This window comes from Pongo abelii, chromosome 5 (genome assembly GCF_028885655.2).
Source record: "Pongo abelii isolate AG06213 chromosome 5, NHGRI_mPonAbe1-v2.0_pri, whole genome shotgun sequence".
Classification (NCBI taxonomy): Eukaryota; Metazoa; Chordata; class Mammalia; order Primates; family Hominidae; genus Pongo; species Pongo abelii.
The window spans coordinates 7,403,660-7,418,254 of NC_071990.2; the positions used below are offsets into that span (position 1 = coordinate 7,403,660).

Sequence of the window (14,595 nt, forward strand, 5' to 3'; positions counted from 1 at the left end):
CTCCACACCAGGCTTGCAAAATCTCCACCTGCTTATGAAAGCACTAATGGACCTGCTGAGTTTTCAAACTGTCGGACAAACCTGCTCCTCCTTGTCTAAGTGCCAGCAGATTTAGAAATGCCTCTGATAGTCATTCCCCAAGCTTAAGCACCTTAAATTTTTTTAACCCACCTCCTGCACACACACACACACACACAATTTTTAAAGGGTAGTGTGTTTTTTTCTTATTAAAAGTAATATCTGTACTAGGCAGAATATTCAGAAAATAGAAAAGTATAAAGGAAAACTTAAAAATCACCATAATCTCTCTATCCAAAGATAACTATGAGCCCTGTTCATATTTTGGTAAATTTCTTCCAGGTCATGTTTATTACAAATGTGGGATTATGCAGCAGAGACAGCTTTGCTATTCTACTTTGTCAGTTGACATTCTTGTTAAATAAGTTAAAAGGGGAAATCATTTTTCTTTTCCTAGTCTGCTCATATCCGTGAAGGCAAATAGCTCTTCCATAGTGTAAATTCCCACTGGTGGGTCATGGTCTTCATTATATCCTGGAAACAGCATTTGGTAAGAGAATTATCCGGTGTTCCAGATGCCTTGTGCTGAGACTGCTGTTGGATTCAGTAAAGAATGGTTCTGTCTGAGGTAGGGATTAGTTAAGGTAGGTAGAATTTGCTGATTCTCACTATCACAATATTCTTGGGGATAAGGTGTTGTGCCAAACTCCTATTAATCTCGGTAGGGAAGGTACCAGGTTCAAGAGACCAAAGAAGAGACCAAGAGCCAGCAAATGAGACACGGGGTTTTATTAGGGGGTTACATACAGGGGAGAGAGTCCAGCGGCAGCAGGCTGGGCAACATAACCACATAGCCCAGTGGCAGTGGGTTGGGTAGGAAAACTGCAGCCGCCTGCAAACAGCATGCAGTTTCCATAGCATTTCCAGTTAACATCCTCCCCGTGATGACCTCCACCTGGCAACCTTCATTTAACCCAAAACTCGGGGCCTCGATGTACAGCCTGTGTTCCGTGAAACGTGCAACGGGTTCAGATGTTTATCATAGATAAGGAACGAACTTCCAGGTTAGCTACTTGGGTTCCCCAGCTTGGAACACACATTTAGATGCATCTGCCATCCAGGGTCATTCTCAGAGTATGCTTAAATAATTGCTACCAGATGTGTTTACCCAACGTAAGACTATCCCAGGTTTAGGATAGCAGCCTCTACGACTTAAGAAGGCCACCTTTGTGTTCGTAAGATAATCTGCATATTGTCATAATATTTGCTTAACTGACTATATAATCCGCTCTCAGGACATTTTCATATTAAATGCTCATTATTTCTTAAACTTGCCCTTTTCTTCTCACCTGTCAATAGACATTGATTCTCATGAGGCAATTCTTTCAACAAGCACTTATTGAACACTGACAATGCAAGAGTTTTCAGAATGCTGATGATCAGGCCCTTCCCTGAGAGATGATTTTAGACTAAGGATGCATGGTTTGGGGAGCCTATGAGCAATGGTTCTCATACCTGCTATACATTAGCATCACCTGGAAAGCTTTTGCAAAGGCCAGGGCTCAGGATGCACCCAGACCAGGTGATTGACTCTTTCTGAGGATGGGACTTAGGCATGTAGCTTTCAAAGCTCCCCAAGTGATTTTAATGTGCAGCCAGGGTTGAAAACCAGTGCCAGAAAACAATGATTCTCATCAAATTGGCTGCATATGAGAATCATCCAGGGAGATTTTTTTAATAAATTAAACTACCTGGGCCCCACCCCAGAACAAATGAGTCAGAATCTTTGGAAGAGGGATCTGGGCAACTGTATGTTTTCCAAAGCTCCTTCATATAATCTGATACATGGCAAGTACTGAGAATCATTGCTACAGGCAATCTAGTGAATGAGAAAATCTAGAGTTGAACCCATTTCTGGCTCTTTGGCTTTGCAAGCCACGCATAACTGTAGGATGAAGAGTCACCTCTGAGCAGCCATGTTGGGTAATGAACAGCTGGGCTGAGAACCTGAAGGCATGGGTCAAGTCTTGGCTTTGCCGTATAACATTTGCTCTGCAATATCACACAAATCACGTAACTTCTTTGGGTTGGGAGTCCTGTCCACCTGCCTAAAAATCCAGTGCTCTTTCTACCATACCTGTTTTTAGACTTTTTTTCTACCTTAATTGATATTTTACTGTTTTGTTTTTGTTTTTGTTTAATGATCAGTACATAGACCTAATGATTCATTTCTATATAGTTCTTTTATTTTTTTTCCCAAACCTCCAGGTAGTATTTATCCCAGATTCCAAACTCTACTGTGGCCGAAAAGCTATTTAGTCTATCGGAAACATTCAGCAAGCTCTTTACAAAAATGACTGCAGTGTCTTCAACACATTTGAGTTGCACTCATAGTTTGCTCCAGTCATGTGCAAGTTTAATGTACAACTCTACATCACATAATGGGACATCTTTAACAACAAAACCTTCCCGTGCCCAAGGTCATGGACAGGAGAAGAAGGGAGTGAATTTCTACTTTATGCATATTTTAGGGAACAATACTGTGGCTATCATTTACCCTTTGAGCACTCTTGATTTTGGTCATTTATATTAGAACATGAGAAACAGTGACAGTGAATACAAATGAGTACTATCCGAATTCCTAGGCTGCTACCAGAAAATAAAATTTAAAGTCCCTTCCCATATTCACGAAGGTGGCAATAACTGTATATATATATTTAAAAAGTCTATAAACTTACAGAAAAGATAAACTCTGGCTTCTAAACAAATTACAAAATTGATTTTGCCTTTATCCTTGAGTGTGACACAGAAAAATGAAAACCTGTAGACCTAGTTATCAAAAGGCACTTATCCTCCTCAGCCCAGGTATGAACTTAAAGTTTGGCCTGAGCCAGTTTGATCTTCAAGTTTTCTCCAAATTTGTCCTTGAATCAAACGTATTCAAGTAGTCAGAACATTGCACATTGGGTAAACCTTTAATGCAAGCAGCCAAGTCCTTAGTCATGAAACCAGCCTCAATTGTCTCAATACAGACTTCTTTCAAAGCATTTGCAAAGAAGGCAAGCTCTTTATTGTTATCAGTCTTTGCTCTGAGGGCCAACCCTCTGGTCCAGGCAAAAATGGAAGCAATGGGATTGGTGGATGTCTCCTGGCCTTTCTGGTACATGCAGTAGTGACAGGTTACAGTCCAGTGGGCAGCCTCTGCTTCTACTGTCTTGCCATGTGGACACACCAGCATGCTGCTCATCATGCCAAGAGAGCCATACCCTTGGGCCACAAAGTCTGACCGCATGTCACCATCATAGTTTTTACAGGCCCAGATGAAGCCTCCTTCTGATTTCATAGCTTGGGCCACCATGTCTTCGATGAGCCTATGCTCATACCAGATCTTTTGGGCTTCAAACTGGGACTTGTACTGCTTGTCATATATCTCCTGAAAGACGTCTTTAAAACGTCCATCATATTGCTTCAGAATAGTGTTTTTGGTGCTCAGCTACAAAGGCCAGCCCTTAGAGTCATTTGGAAGGAACTGTGTGCAAAATCTTCAATTGACTTATCTTGATTATACTTCCCCATGGCAACACCACCACCCTCTTCCAAGTTATGTACCAGGTATGTCACCTTTTGGGTTCTGTCGCTTAGTGTGTGGGTTATCTCCACTTTTCCAGGCCCAGCAACAACAAAATCAGCTGCTCTGTATTGATCCCCATAAGCATGGCGACCTACGATGATGGATTTTACCTATCCACTCACAAGCCGGGGGATATTTTTGCAGATAATGGCTTCTCTGAAGACCGTGCCAACCAGAATATTTTGGATGGTGCCATTTGGTGATTTCCACATTTGTTTCAACTTGAACTCCTCAACCCTTTTCTCATCAGCAGTGATAGTGGCACACTTGACACCAACATTATTCTTCTTTATAGCTTCTGCAGCATCCTTGGTGACCTGGTCGTTGGTGGCATCACAGTTCTCTATGCCTAAATCATAGCTATGTAGATCCAGTTCCACATAGGGAAAAATGAGTTTCTTTTTAATCAATTCCCAAATGATTTGTGTCATTTCATCTCCTTTCATCTCTACCACAGAACCGCCACTGAATTTTTCAGACATTTTGAGTTTAATAAACCTTGAAAGTGAATCAATTTTTTTTTTTTTTTTCTGAGATGGAATTTTGCTCTTGTTGCCCAGGCTGGAGTGCAATGGCATGATCTCGGCTCACTGCAACCTCCATCTCCAGGGGTTCAAGTGATTCTCCTGCCTCAGCCTCCCGAGTAGCTGGGATTACAGGCATGCGCCACCACGCCCTGCTAATTTTGTACTTTTAGTAGAGATGGAGTTTCACCATTTTGGTCAGGCTGGTCTCGAACTCCTGAACTCAGGTGATCTGCCCGCCTCAGTCTTCCAAAGTGCTGGGATTACAGGCGTGAGCCACCGTGCCCCGCCAACAGTGCATCAATTTCTTATCACCCTAATTCCTTCCAGTCTTGCAGACTTAACTGAATGTAGTTTATCTCCTGCCGGGATGATATGCTGATGGGGAGCTGGGGCACTATAGCTGCTCACATGCTCAGACTCACACACACAGGCTGGCAATCCCAAACCGGACTCCTGCTGCCTTGGCTTCTGACACAGCCTCTGCAGAAACCCTGTATATAGTTCTTAATGGCAAGTACTGAAAATATAAAAAGCTATGCAACTGTAATTCTTTTCCAAACAGTTATTCTATTGACTTTTTAGCTTATGATTTGGAGACAAATTATTTTTTTTAGAAACAGGTTTTCAAATGCCATCATCTTAAAACATTGCAAATTTGTTTGGTCTAAAATTTGACTAATTCACGATTTAATATAGATACTACATGCTCAAACCTGTCCAATCTTTCACAACACATTGATAAAATTATTAGGAAAAATTGGATTACCAGGAACGAAGGTGTCATGGAGGACACCCCGTTCCATCGGGGAACCCAGATCAAGGAGTAGTTTTATAAATAATTTTAGTAAAAGACAAGGGAATAAAGCTAAGCAGTATAAAATGTTTATAAGGTAAATGCATGATTACGACTTTAAATTGCCATTTGATTGTGCTTTTTTTTTTTTGAGACAGGGTTTCCTTCTGTGGCGCAGGCTGGAATGCAGTGACCTGGTGCGATCTCAGCTCACCACAACCTCTGTGTCCCGGGCTGGGGTGATTCTCTTGAGTAGCTGGGACTACAGATGCGCACTACCACGCCCAGCTAATTTTTCTGTTTTTAGTAGAGACAGGGTTTTTCTGTGTTGCCCAGGCTGGTTTCAAACCCCTGGGCTCAAGTGATCCACCCACCTTGGCCTCCCAAGGAGCTGGGATTAGAGACACACACCACCACACCCAGCCTGATTGTGCTGCTTGTAATGGGATGTTGGAAACTGCCAGCACAGTTTCCACCACCTCCCCTCCCCGACCCTCAGACTATAGTCAGTGTCTCCCTTAATTTGATTTCCACTTATTCTATGAATAGCTAAATTGAAAAATGTATGATGTATATGGAAAAATATACAACCAGAGTGGGGAAGGGGCACTAAATAAAAGGAAAAGGAATCTAACCCCAGGCCGTGAGCTTACTTCTTTAAAAAAGTATTTACCCTTATCAAAAACAATTTTTTTTTTTTAAGAGATGGGGTAGGTTTCCTGCTTCTTACAAGTGTGTTTCTAGAACTATTAAAAACTTGCATTTACAAAATAGTTGGTAAAATGGCTCTTCTGGCTTCTGCAAGAAAGCAATGCTGAGATAATCGAGGGTACTCGGTTGAGGATACTCACCAGATTTGGCTGCTTTCTCTCCTGCTTCACCAGAGTCTGGCCTCTTCTGGTTTTAGCATCTTCATTTTCTGCAGGTGAGTCTGATTTCATAGTTTTGCTCCCCCTTTCCCTTCTGTTTACACTTTCTTACTTTTATTGTTTGTATATTTTAAAATCAGTTTCAGCATCTGCAGGAGGAGGTTTGGATACCATCTTGCCAGTCTCTCCATGACTGTCTCTTGAGCTGAACTGCTACTTTTCCCCGGCTTCCTGGCAGAGGCAGTGTTCCGGGCCGGCACTGCGAGGGCCTTTGCAGAGCTGTCCTGGTTGCAATTCTTACCACCCCTAAGCTGCTGGGACCGTTAAAACTTCTTAAAAGCATCAAAACTCCTTTTTTACTTGCGAAATATTGCACAGAATCCTGATATTTCATAGGGATAGAGATGTAATTATCCCTGCTGAAGTGGGAGCACGTACACTTTTGTGGAATGCTCATACCCTTGATCTGGAAATTCCACCAGTCATTGTGTGATGCTGACAGATTTTTACCTTTGAATATGAAAAATGATTAAGAATACTTTGGGGGATTTTCTTTTCATAAAGAGAAATTACCACTCACTTCTCCCAATTCTTTTTATTTTTTATTTGTATTAATCTAATTTTACAGAGATGGAGTCTCACTGTGTTGCCCAGGCTGGCCTCAAACTCCTGAGCTCAAGGAACCCTCACACCTTGACCTCCCGAAGTGCTGGGATTATAGAAATGAGCCGCCACGCCTGGGCTCCCAATTCTCGAAGTTGGAGAAAACAGGGAAAAAAGGTGATGTTGATGGTGAGGAGCTTGGGAACAAATAGCCCTCATGGTCCTGTCTGCTTATGTCAGTGAGGGAGGGGATCCCTGGTGGAATACCTCACGGGAGAGGCAGGAGTCAAAATCTGACCAGGTAAGAATACACGACCCCGGCGGGCCCACGTTGTATTGGCCTTATTTATCCATAAAGGGTGAGGTGGAGAGTGAGAGGAAGGAGCATTTCCTCCTGAGAGAATAGGGTTGTGACACAGCCATATTTGACCTGGTCATCCCTGATGGTCCATCAGGTGCTACATAAGACCAACAGAAACTACTCACTGAGCCATCCCTATTAGGTGACCCATGACCTTAATTAATGACCACTAATCTGTGTTCATTGTTTACCAGCAGGTTAATAAGCCCTTTAGTAATACCAGAGAAGAAAACAATTAGGAAAGTACAGGCTAGATGACTGTATGACCTGCAGAGAGCCTAGACTTTTATCTGGCCCATCAGTTTGGGCTCCATAGTAAGTGTAGCCCAATATTTCCTTTAATAATTATGTAGGACTAACGTCTCATCTCCCTGGGAAGCTCCAAACACTTGACTTATGAATAGGCTCTCTTTCTCTTCATTGCTAGAATTCTATCCATCACCACCCTCATTAAAGAAAATATATATAAGTTTTGAAATTGCTTATGTTTTTATAGAGATTCCATTGCCAATGAAATGATCTTGAAATTTCTAGATAGCACTGGGCATGGTAGCTCACGTCTATAATCCAAGCACTTTGGGAGGCCGAGGTGGGAGGATTGCTCGAGCCCAGGATTTAGAGACCAGCCTGGGCAATATGGCAAAACCTATCTCTACAAAAAATACAAAAATTAGCCAGATGTGGTGGCAGGCACCTGTGGTCCCAGCTCCTTGGGAGGCTGAGATAGGAGGGATCACCTGAGCCCAGAGAGGTTGAGGTTGCAGTGATCTGTGATAGTGCCACTGCACTCCGCTGGACGACAGAGTGAGACCCTATCTCAAAACAAAACAAAACAAATGTCTATGTAGGCATTTTGAGTAAACTTTTTACTAAAGTGTAATATTCATATAGAAATATATACAAATCATAAGTACAGAGTGGGATGAATTTCCTCACTCATCAACACACCATGTCCCCAGGTCAAGAAACAAAGCATTACTGTCATCCGAGAAGTCCCCTCTTTGGACCCTTTCGGTCACTCCCCACCCAAGGTAACTATTACCCTACTTCTTTTTTTTTTTTTTTTTTTTGAGACAGAGTCTCACTCTGTCACCAGATTGGAGTGCAATGCTTCAATCTTGGCTCACTGCAACCTCCGCCTCCCAGGTTCAAGTGAGTCTTGTGCCTCAGTCTCTTGAGTAGCTGGAATTACAGGTGCATACCACCACACCTGGCTAATTTTTGTATTTTTTGTAGAGACAGGGTTTCACCATGTTGGGCAGGCTGGTCTTGAACTCCTGGCTTCAAGTAATCCACCTGCCTCAGCCTCCCAAAGTGCTAGGATTACAGGCGTGAGCCATTGTGCCTGGCCACCACTACCCTAATTCTAACACCATGTATTCATATTATTTGTTTTTGAATGTTTCCTTTTCAAGTTAACCAGTTTAAGTTTGTTCCTGTGGACAGAAAGCCTTCTTGTCGGTATTTTTATCTCATCAATTATAATGATAAAGAATGCTATTTTTTTTTCATCTTTCTCCTTAGTGCCCTAGAGTGATTGGACCAGCTTGATATAAAGCTGTAGAACTCAAAGGCTAAAACATCTTTCCCACAGATGCCATCACTCTTTTTGTTTAATCGTTTGACCTAGAGGGGCTGTGAACATCTCTGTTCTGGTGTATTTTACAGAGAATATCTCTGTAGCTGGTGTATTTTAGTGCTTATTTGTGGATCCAATCAAGCCATATGTATTTGCATATCTTACTTTTATGCACGTGTGAAATGTGCACATACACACACAGAACTTCCTGTTTTTTCCTGCATTGATTTCTCCTTTCCTATTTCTATCCTCAGTAGACATCCTTCTCTACCCCACACTATCCTTGCCTTGGGGTCCTCGTACAAACCTTCCTCAACAAATCCCACTCTCCAGAATCAGTCACCCCTGTACACACTGCCTTAAAATGATTGACTATTTATCATTCAAAAGGTGCACACAACCATGGAGAATCCCCTTTCACTTCTACTTTTGATGTAAAGACCATAAGAAATCCAGGTTTGGAAGGGGAAACAGTGCAGTTAAAGCAACTGGTAGAATGTGTGGCTTTTCATTATCTGCCTGAAGTTCCATTCTGAGTTTTTCCTGAATGAGGATGGAATGTCTGTGTTTATACATTTTTTTCTTTTTAAAATATGTCTCAGGCTGGAGTGCAGTGACTATTCACAAGTGCGATCATAGCGCACTGTAGCCTCAAACTCCTGGGCTCAGGCAATCCTCCCACTTCAGCCTCCCAAGTAGCTGGGCCTACAGGCAGATACCACTGCTTGTGGTTCTGTGTTGAGACGTTTGTTTGCTGAAGCGACAGGCACCCTGTTCATGAGCTCATTCATTCACTCACTCACTCATTCATTCATTCATTCATTCAACACATCTTTCCTGAGTCCTATTATGTGCCTGACCTTGTTTGAGAGGCTGAACTTCTCAAGGGAGAGATCTGTTCTTCAGGCCAGAGGGAAATTTGGAAGCCCAAATAGAGAACAGTATTTATAGATCTGACCTTTAGACTATAAGAGGCACCTAATTCCTTAAAATAGAATATTGTTGCTTTTCGTTATGCCATGCACATGATAAGGGCTCTGTATATATTTTGGGATGAGGGCAATAGTATTGTACATGTTTCTCTAAAATAAACTGGTAAAACCCTGGATTTTTTAGACTGAAATGAATAAAGATCATTATTACTTTTTAAATTAAGTCTAATCTCTTAGTTAAGTCACCACAACGTATTTGCAGTTGTTTGTGTATGGGCCTGTTTCTTTCTTGGAATAATACTCATTCCTTTTTAGGTTGCCACCTTTCCTGTTAGTTCCACTATGATGGTGAGCATCATATTCTACCTTTGTGTATTGCCTTTCATTTTAAAGGCTTATGGCGGAAGGATCTGAGGCATCCTTAAGGAAGCATTAGGTCGATGTATGAACAAAATACTACATATCCTTTTTGTGTTATGCAATAAATCATATAGTTCTTGCTTCAGATGATTTCTTCCAGACTCACTCAGCAACACTCTTTATCCAGACCATATAGCCTTGACTTTCAATAAAAAACAAAGATGAGGCCAGGTGTGGTGGCTCACGTCTGTAATCCCAGCACTTTGAGAGGCCGAAGTGGGAGAATCACCTGAGGACAGGAGTTCGAGACCTGCCTGGCCAACATGATGAAACCCCGTCTCTATTAAAAATACAAAAATTAGCTGGGTGTGGTGGCACATGCCTGTAATCCTAGCTACTTGGGTGGTTGAGGCACAAGAATCACTTGGACCCAGGAGGCAGAGGTTGCAGTGAGCCAAGACCACTCAAGGGTGGTGTCTGGGTGACAAAGTGAAACCCTGTCTCAAAAAAAAAAAAAAACGAAAACCAAAGATGAGTTACCAAAAAAGTTTTAACAAAGGGCATAGGGGAGAAAGTCCTCCTCTTTCCGTGGCCAGCATTCTGTTACCAGTTGATAGTTTGCACACAGCCAGCTTTGACTGAACTCACCCCTGTTAGTTCAAATTTCTCTGAGATTTGAACTGGAAAGAGGAAAGAGACATTAAAAGGAGCTCTCTGAGTTGTTTTTAAATTTGTTGCACTGAACCCATGACTGTTAATCCCATTCACAGCTGTAGTAATTATATTGCATAATCAGTGAGGGGAGACCCTTCCCTTTTTGTATTCTTATTGAATAGAGAAGACAGAAAAATGTCAGAGCTCTGCCCTAAAGTAAGATTCCTTCCCACAAAAGAATTCTGGACTCAGAAGGGAAGCATGATCCTTTAGAAGGTGAGCTCACCTTGTCCACTCTCAGCTCAGGGGTAGCAAACTCATAGATCAGTAATTCCTAGTCTATAGGACATGGATGCCTGATAAGGCATTTAAAATTGTGGGGTTGCAAGCATTATCTATAGACTGCATACATAATATTTTATACCTACACATACTATTCAAAAACATGGGGATGTGTAATTGCAATTAATAAAATACAAATTTGCTCAAAGGCATCACTAAATTCATGACAGTTTTAAAAATAACACTAATACATAATATTTCTTCCATTGGTTATCGTCAGAAGCTTTTCTTTGCTTAGAAGCAAATTAGCAGTTTTTATTAACAAGATGGCCCTCGTAATTTAAAAGTTTGGGGGTCACTGTTTGAGACTGTTGGTGATCTATGTTTAACTCATGGATGACCTCCTCCTAGCTCTATAAAATATTGAGGTGTTGACATCCCAAACCTGTTATAACTGGAACATACATATGAATCCTACTCTGCACAAGGCACGATATTCTTGATTTCATCCTTTCCTAACTCCCTTTGTCTCATGGCATTTACAAATCTTCTTTTTTGAGACGGAGTCTTGCTCTGTCACCAGGCTGGAGTGCAGTGGCGTGATCTCGGCTCACTGCAACCTCCACCTCCCGTGTTCCAGCGATTCTCCTCCCTCAGCCTCCCAAGTAGCTGGGACTACAGGTGCGCACCACCATGCCCAGCTAATTTTTTTGTATTTTTAGTAGAGACAGGGTTTCACCATGTTGGCCAGGATGGTCTTGATCTCTTGACCTTGTGATCCGCCCGCCTTGGCCTCCCAAAGTGCTGGGATTACAGGCATGAGCCACCACGCCCAGCCCAGCATTTACAAATCTAATTGAAGAAATACGAAATAAGTGCACACAAAAGTTACATAACAAGTTAAGAAAATGCAAGGAGAAAACATATATACTACATGATCAATTGCGAAATGCTGTGAACTCAGAGATAGCAGGGAGGGAAAGGTAGAGAGAGAGAGGGAGAGGAAGGTGAGTGGTATGGTGAAAGGAAGTGTGTTCCCAGGGCGGACATCAGAGCAGGTTTTCATAGACTCTCATTCCTGGCTCTGCTGATTGCCACCCAAGTGACCATGGATAGATAACCTGACCCCGCTAAGCCTCTGTTTTATCATCAATAAAATCAAGATTATAATTATAATACCTCTCACATTGTGTTATTGTGAGGATAATTTATGACAAAATATATTAAATGCTTTGTACTATAGCTAGTGTATAATATGTGCAAACTAAATGGTAGCTAGTGTTTATTCTATTAGACTGTAAATCCCTCCAGGATGGGAAGTATGACTTACTTATTTTTGCTTCCACAGAATCTAGCACAATGCTTGACTCATAAGTACTCAATAAAAGGAAAACATTTGTTGAATGATGGGAAGGATAAATGGATAGATGGTGGGATGAATTTTTTTTAAATGAACTATGGGCTTTGGTGACATGGAAGGGTGTCATGGAGAGCAAGAGGTGAATCTAACCATGCATGGAGAAGAGAGGAGGGCACTGCAGTGGGAGAGGACAGGAACCAAAGCACAGAGGCAGGAAGGCACCTGGGATTGAGTACTGGGATTCGGCTGTGGAGGGAGTGGCCTGCGAGGCTGGGGAGTGTGTATCTTCCAAGTGGATAGTAGGAGCCAGTGAAAATTCATGAGGAGGAGAATGGCATGAGGAGGGAAGTTTTCAGAGGGTTAGCCTGGTGCTGGTGTGGAAAGGAAGGGAACAATCCATACTAAGCAAGAAGTGGTCAAGTTCCTGACCAGAGTGACAACTATGGAAATAGAGACAAAGGACTGACTGAGGAGAGGTCAGAGGTCTCACATCTCAATTCATTTGGAATTGATAAGGTGGTCACTTAAACCATCTACCAACACGCCTGCTGACTCTTGAAAGGCCACATTTTTGGCTGGGCACGGTGGCTCATGCCTGTAATCCCAGCACTTTGGAAGGCCAAGGTGGGCGGATCACCTGAGGTCAGGAGTTCGAGACCAGCCTGGCCAACGTGGTGAAAGCTTGTCTCTACTAAAAATACAAAAATTAGCTGGGCATAGTGGCACACACCTGTAATCCCAGGAGGATGTACTCGGGAGGCTGAGGCAGGAGAATCACTTGAACCTGGGAGTCGGAGGTTGCCGCGAGCCAAGATCATGTCATTGCACTCTGGCCTGGGCAACAAGAGCAAAACTCCATTTCAAAAAAAAAAGAAAAAGAAAAAGAAAGACCACATTTTTGAAAATCACTGTGGGTGAGTACTGAGTTAGAGAAGAGACATTGGAGGGATGGATTGATGAGGAGTGTGGAGTCTGCTGCATGAACTGAGTCAAGGAAAGGTGATTGAGGGGTAGGCTTTTTTTTTTTTTTAAGAGACTTGGGAAGATCAACAGCGGTGAGTATTAGAATGGGCAATGGAGAGGGAATAATCTATAAAAGTGGAACTGAACTCGGGACTAAAGTGCCAATGATGGAGACTCACTTGCCTGAACAAAAGTGAACTGGAAGTCCAGCAACAGGTGCAGAGCCTCACGGCTCTGCCTGTGGTGGGGCTGAGGGCACAGGTGAAGCCTGGTGCTTGGAGCCAGACTGGGCCACTCCCCTTCCCTGAGGAGGAAGCAGAGCTGTGGTCACCTCCCTTCCCCCTCCACCCTCCACGGAGATCTCCCCTCCCTCTTCCACGTCCCACGGATACTTCCCTTCCCCTCCACATCCCACGGAGACCTCCCCCTGCCCCCTTCAATTTCACTTGACTAGGAATACACAGTGGAGCTAGCACAGGTGGCCTGCTTCTTTTATGTTTTTGGGAAAGCGGTCTGTCTTTCTGGAGGTAGTTATTTTTTCTTAGACAAAGGGACTATCTCTGGGGGAAAAATGATTCCAAAAAAAGAAATAAAGAACAAAGAAAAATAAGGACTCTCCTTTCTCCTACCCTTTGGGGGAATTCACTCATTCATTACCACATTTAATTGAATTGAAAAAATAGCCACTTTCTTCTTCCAATAACTACTATTGTCGGTGACTACTTGATGTTGTCTTCTGTTAACCACATGACATCCTCTGTGAGTTTGTGGAGCACCAGTGAAGAGGTAAGAACACCCAACTCACTACTGCTTTTCCATAACACAGGAAGATGCTGTTAGGGCTAGGTATTCTCTGGGGTTCTTAAAAATTAGATCAATCCAAGAAGACTGAGAAAAATCACATGTATTTCCCCAAAGAACTTTACAAAGGGTAAGATGCTCTAGCCCAGAACTAGAACTTTAACATAAATCTGGTCTGAAACCTTGGTGAAGGATGTAACAGTTTATATTGGGGAATCTGTATGTGGATCTGAAAAGCAGGCAGCTTTCTAGGTTTCCTATACACAACTGGTGCAGCTATAAAGTGGTGCCACCATCTGAGACGACACTTTGGCCTTTTTGTGTGTGAAAATTGACATACTCTATGTGAAAATTCATATATTCTATGGTCTAACCTTCCATCCTTGGGTATATACCAACAAGAAAAACCAGGAGACATATCTAAAGATGTTCAGAGCAGACCTTTTTGTAATAGCAAAAATGTATAAATCAACCAATTGTCCATCAACAACAGAAAAGATAAATCCAATATAATATGTTCATACAATGGAAAGTTATTAAATCATTAAATGGCAGATGGTCTTATAGCGACACGCAACAAAGTGGATAAATCTGAATAATATAATAGTGAGAAAGTTAAAGCCGGGTGCAGTGGCTCATGCCTGTAATCCACTTTGGGAGGCCGAGGCAGGCAGATCACTTGAGGTCAGGAGTTTGAGACCAGCCTGGCCAACCTAATTAAACCCAACTCTACTAAAAATACAGGAATTAGCTGAATGTGGTGGCAGGCACCTGTAATCCCAGCTACTCAGGAGGTTGAGGCATGAGAATCACTTGAACCCAGGAGGTAGAGGTTGCAGTGAGCTGAGATCCCACCATTACA

The 14,595-nt window shown here is 42.5% G+C and overlaps 1 pseudogene; it reads right to left on the bottom strand.

The window, feature by feature from the left end:
• Positions 1 to 2,891: 2,891 nt before the first annotated feature.
• LOC100440557 (isocitrate dehydrogenase [NADP] cytoplasmic-like) lies at positions 2,892 to 4,131 on the bottom strand (annotated as a pseudogene).
• Between the last annotated feature and the right edge of the window lie 10,464 nt (positions 4,132 to 14,595).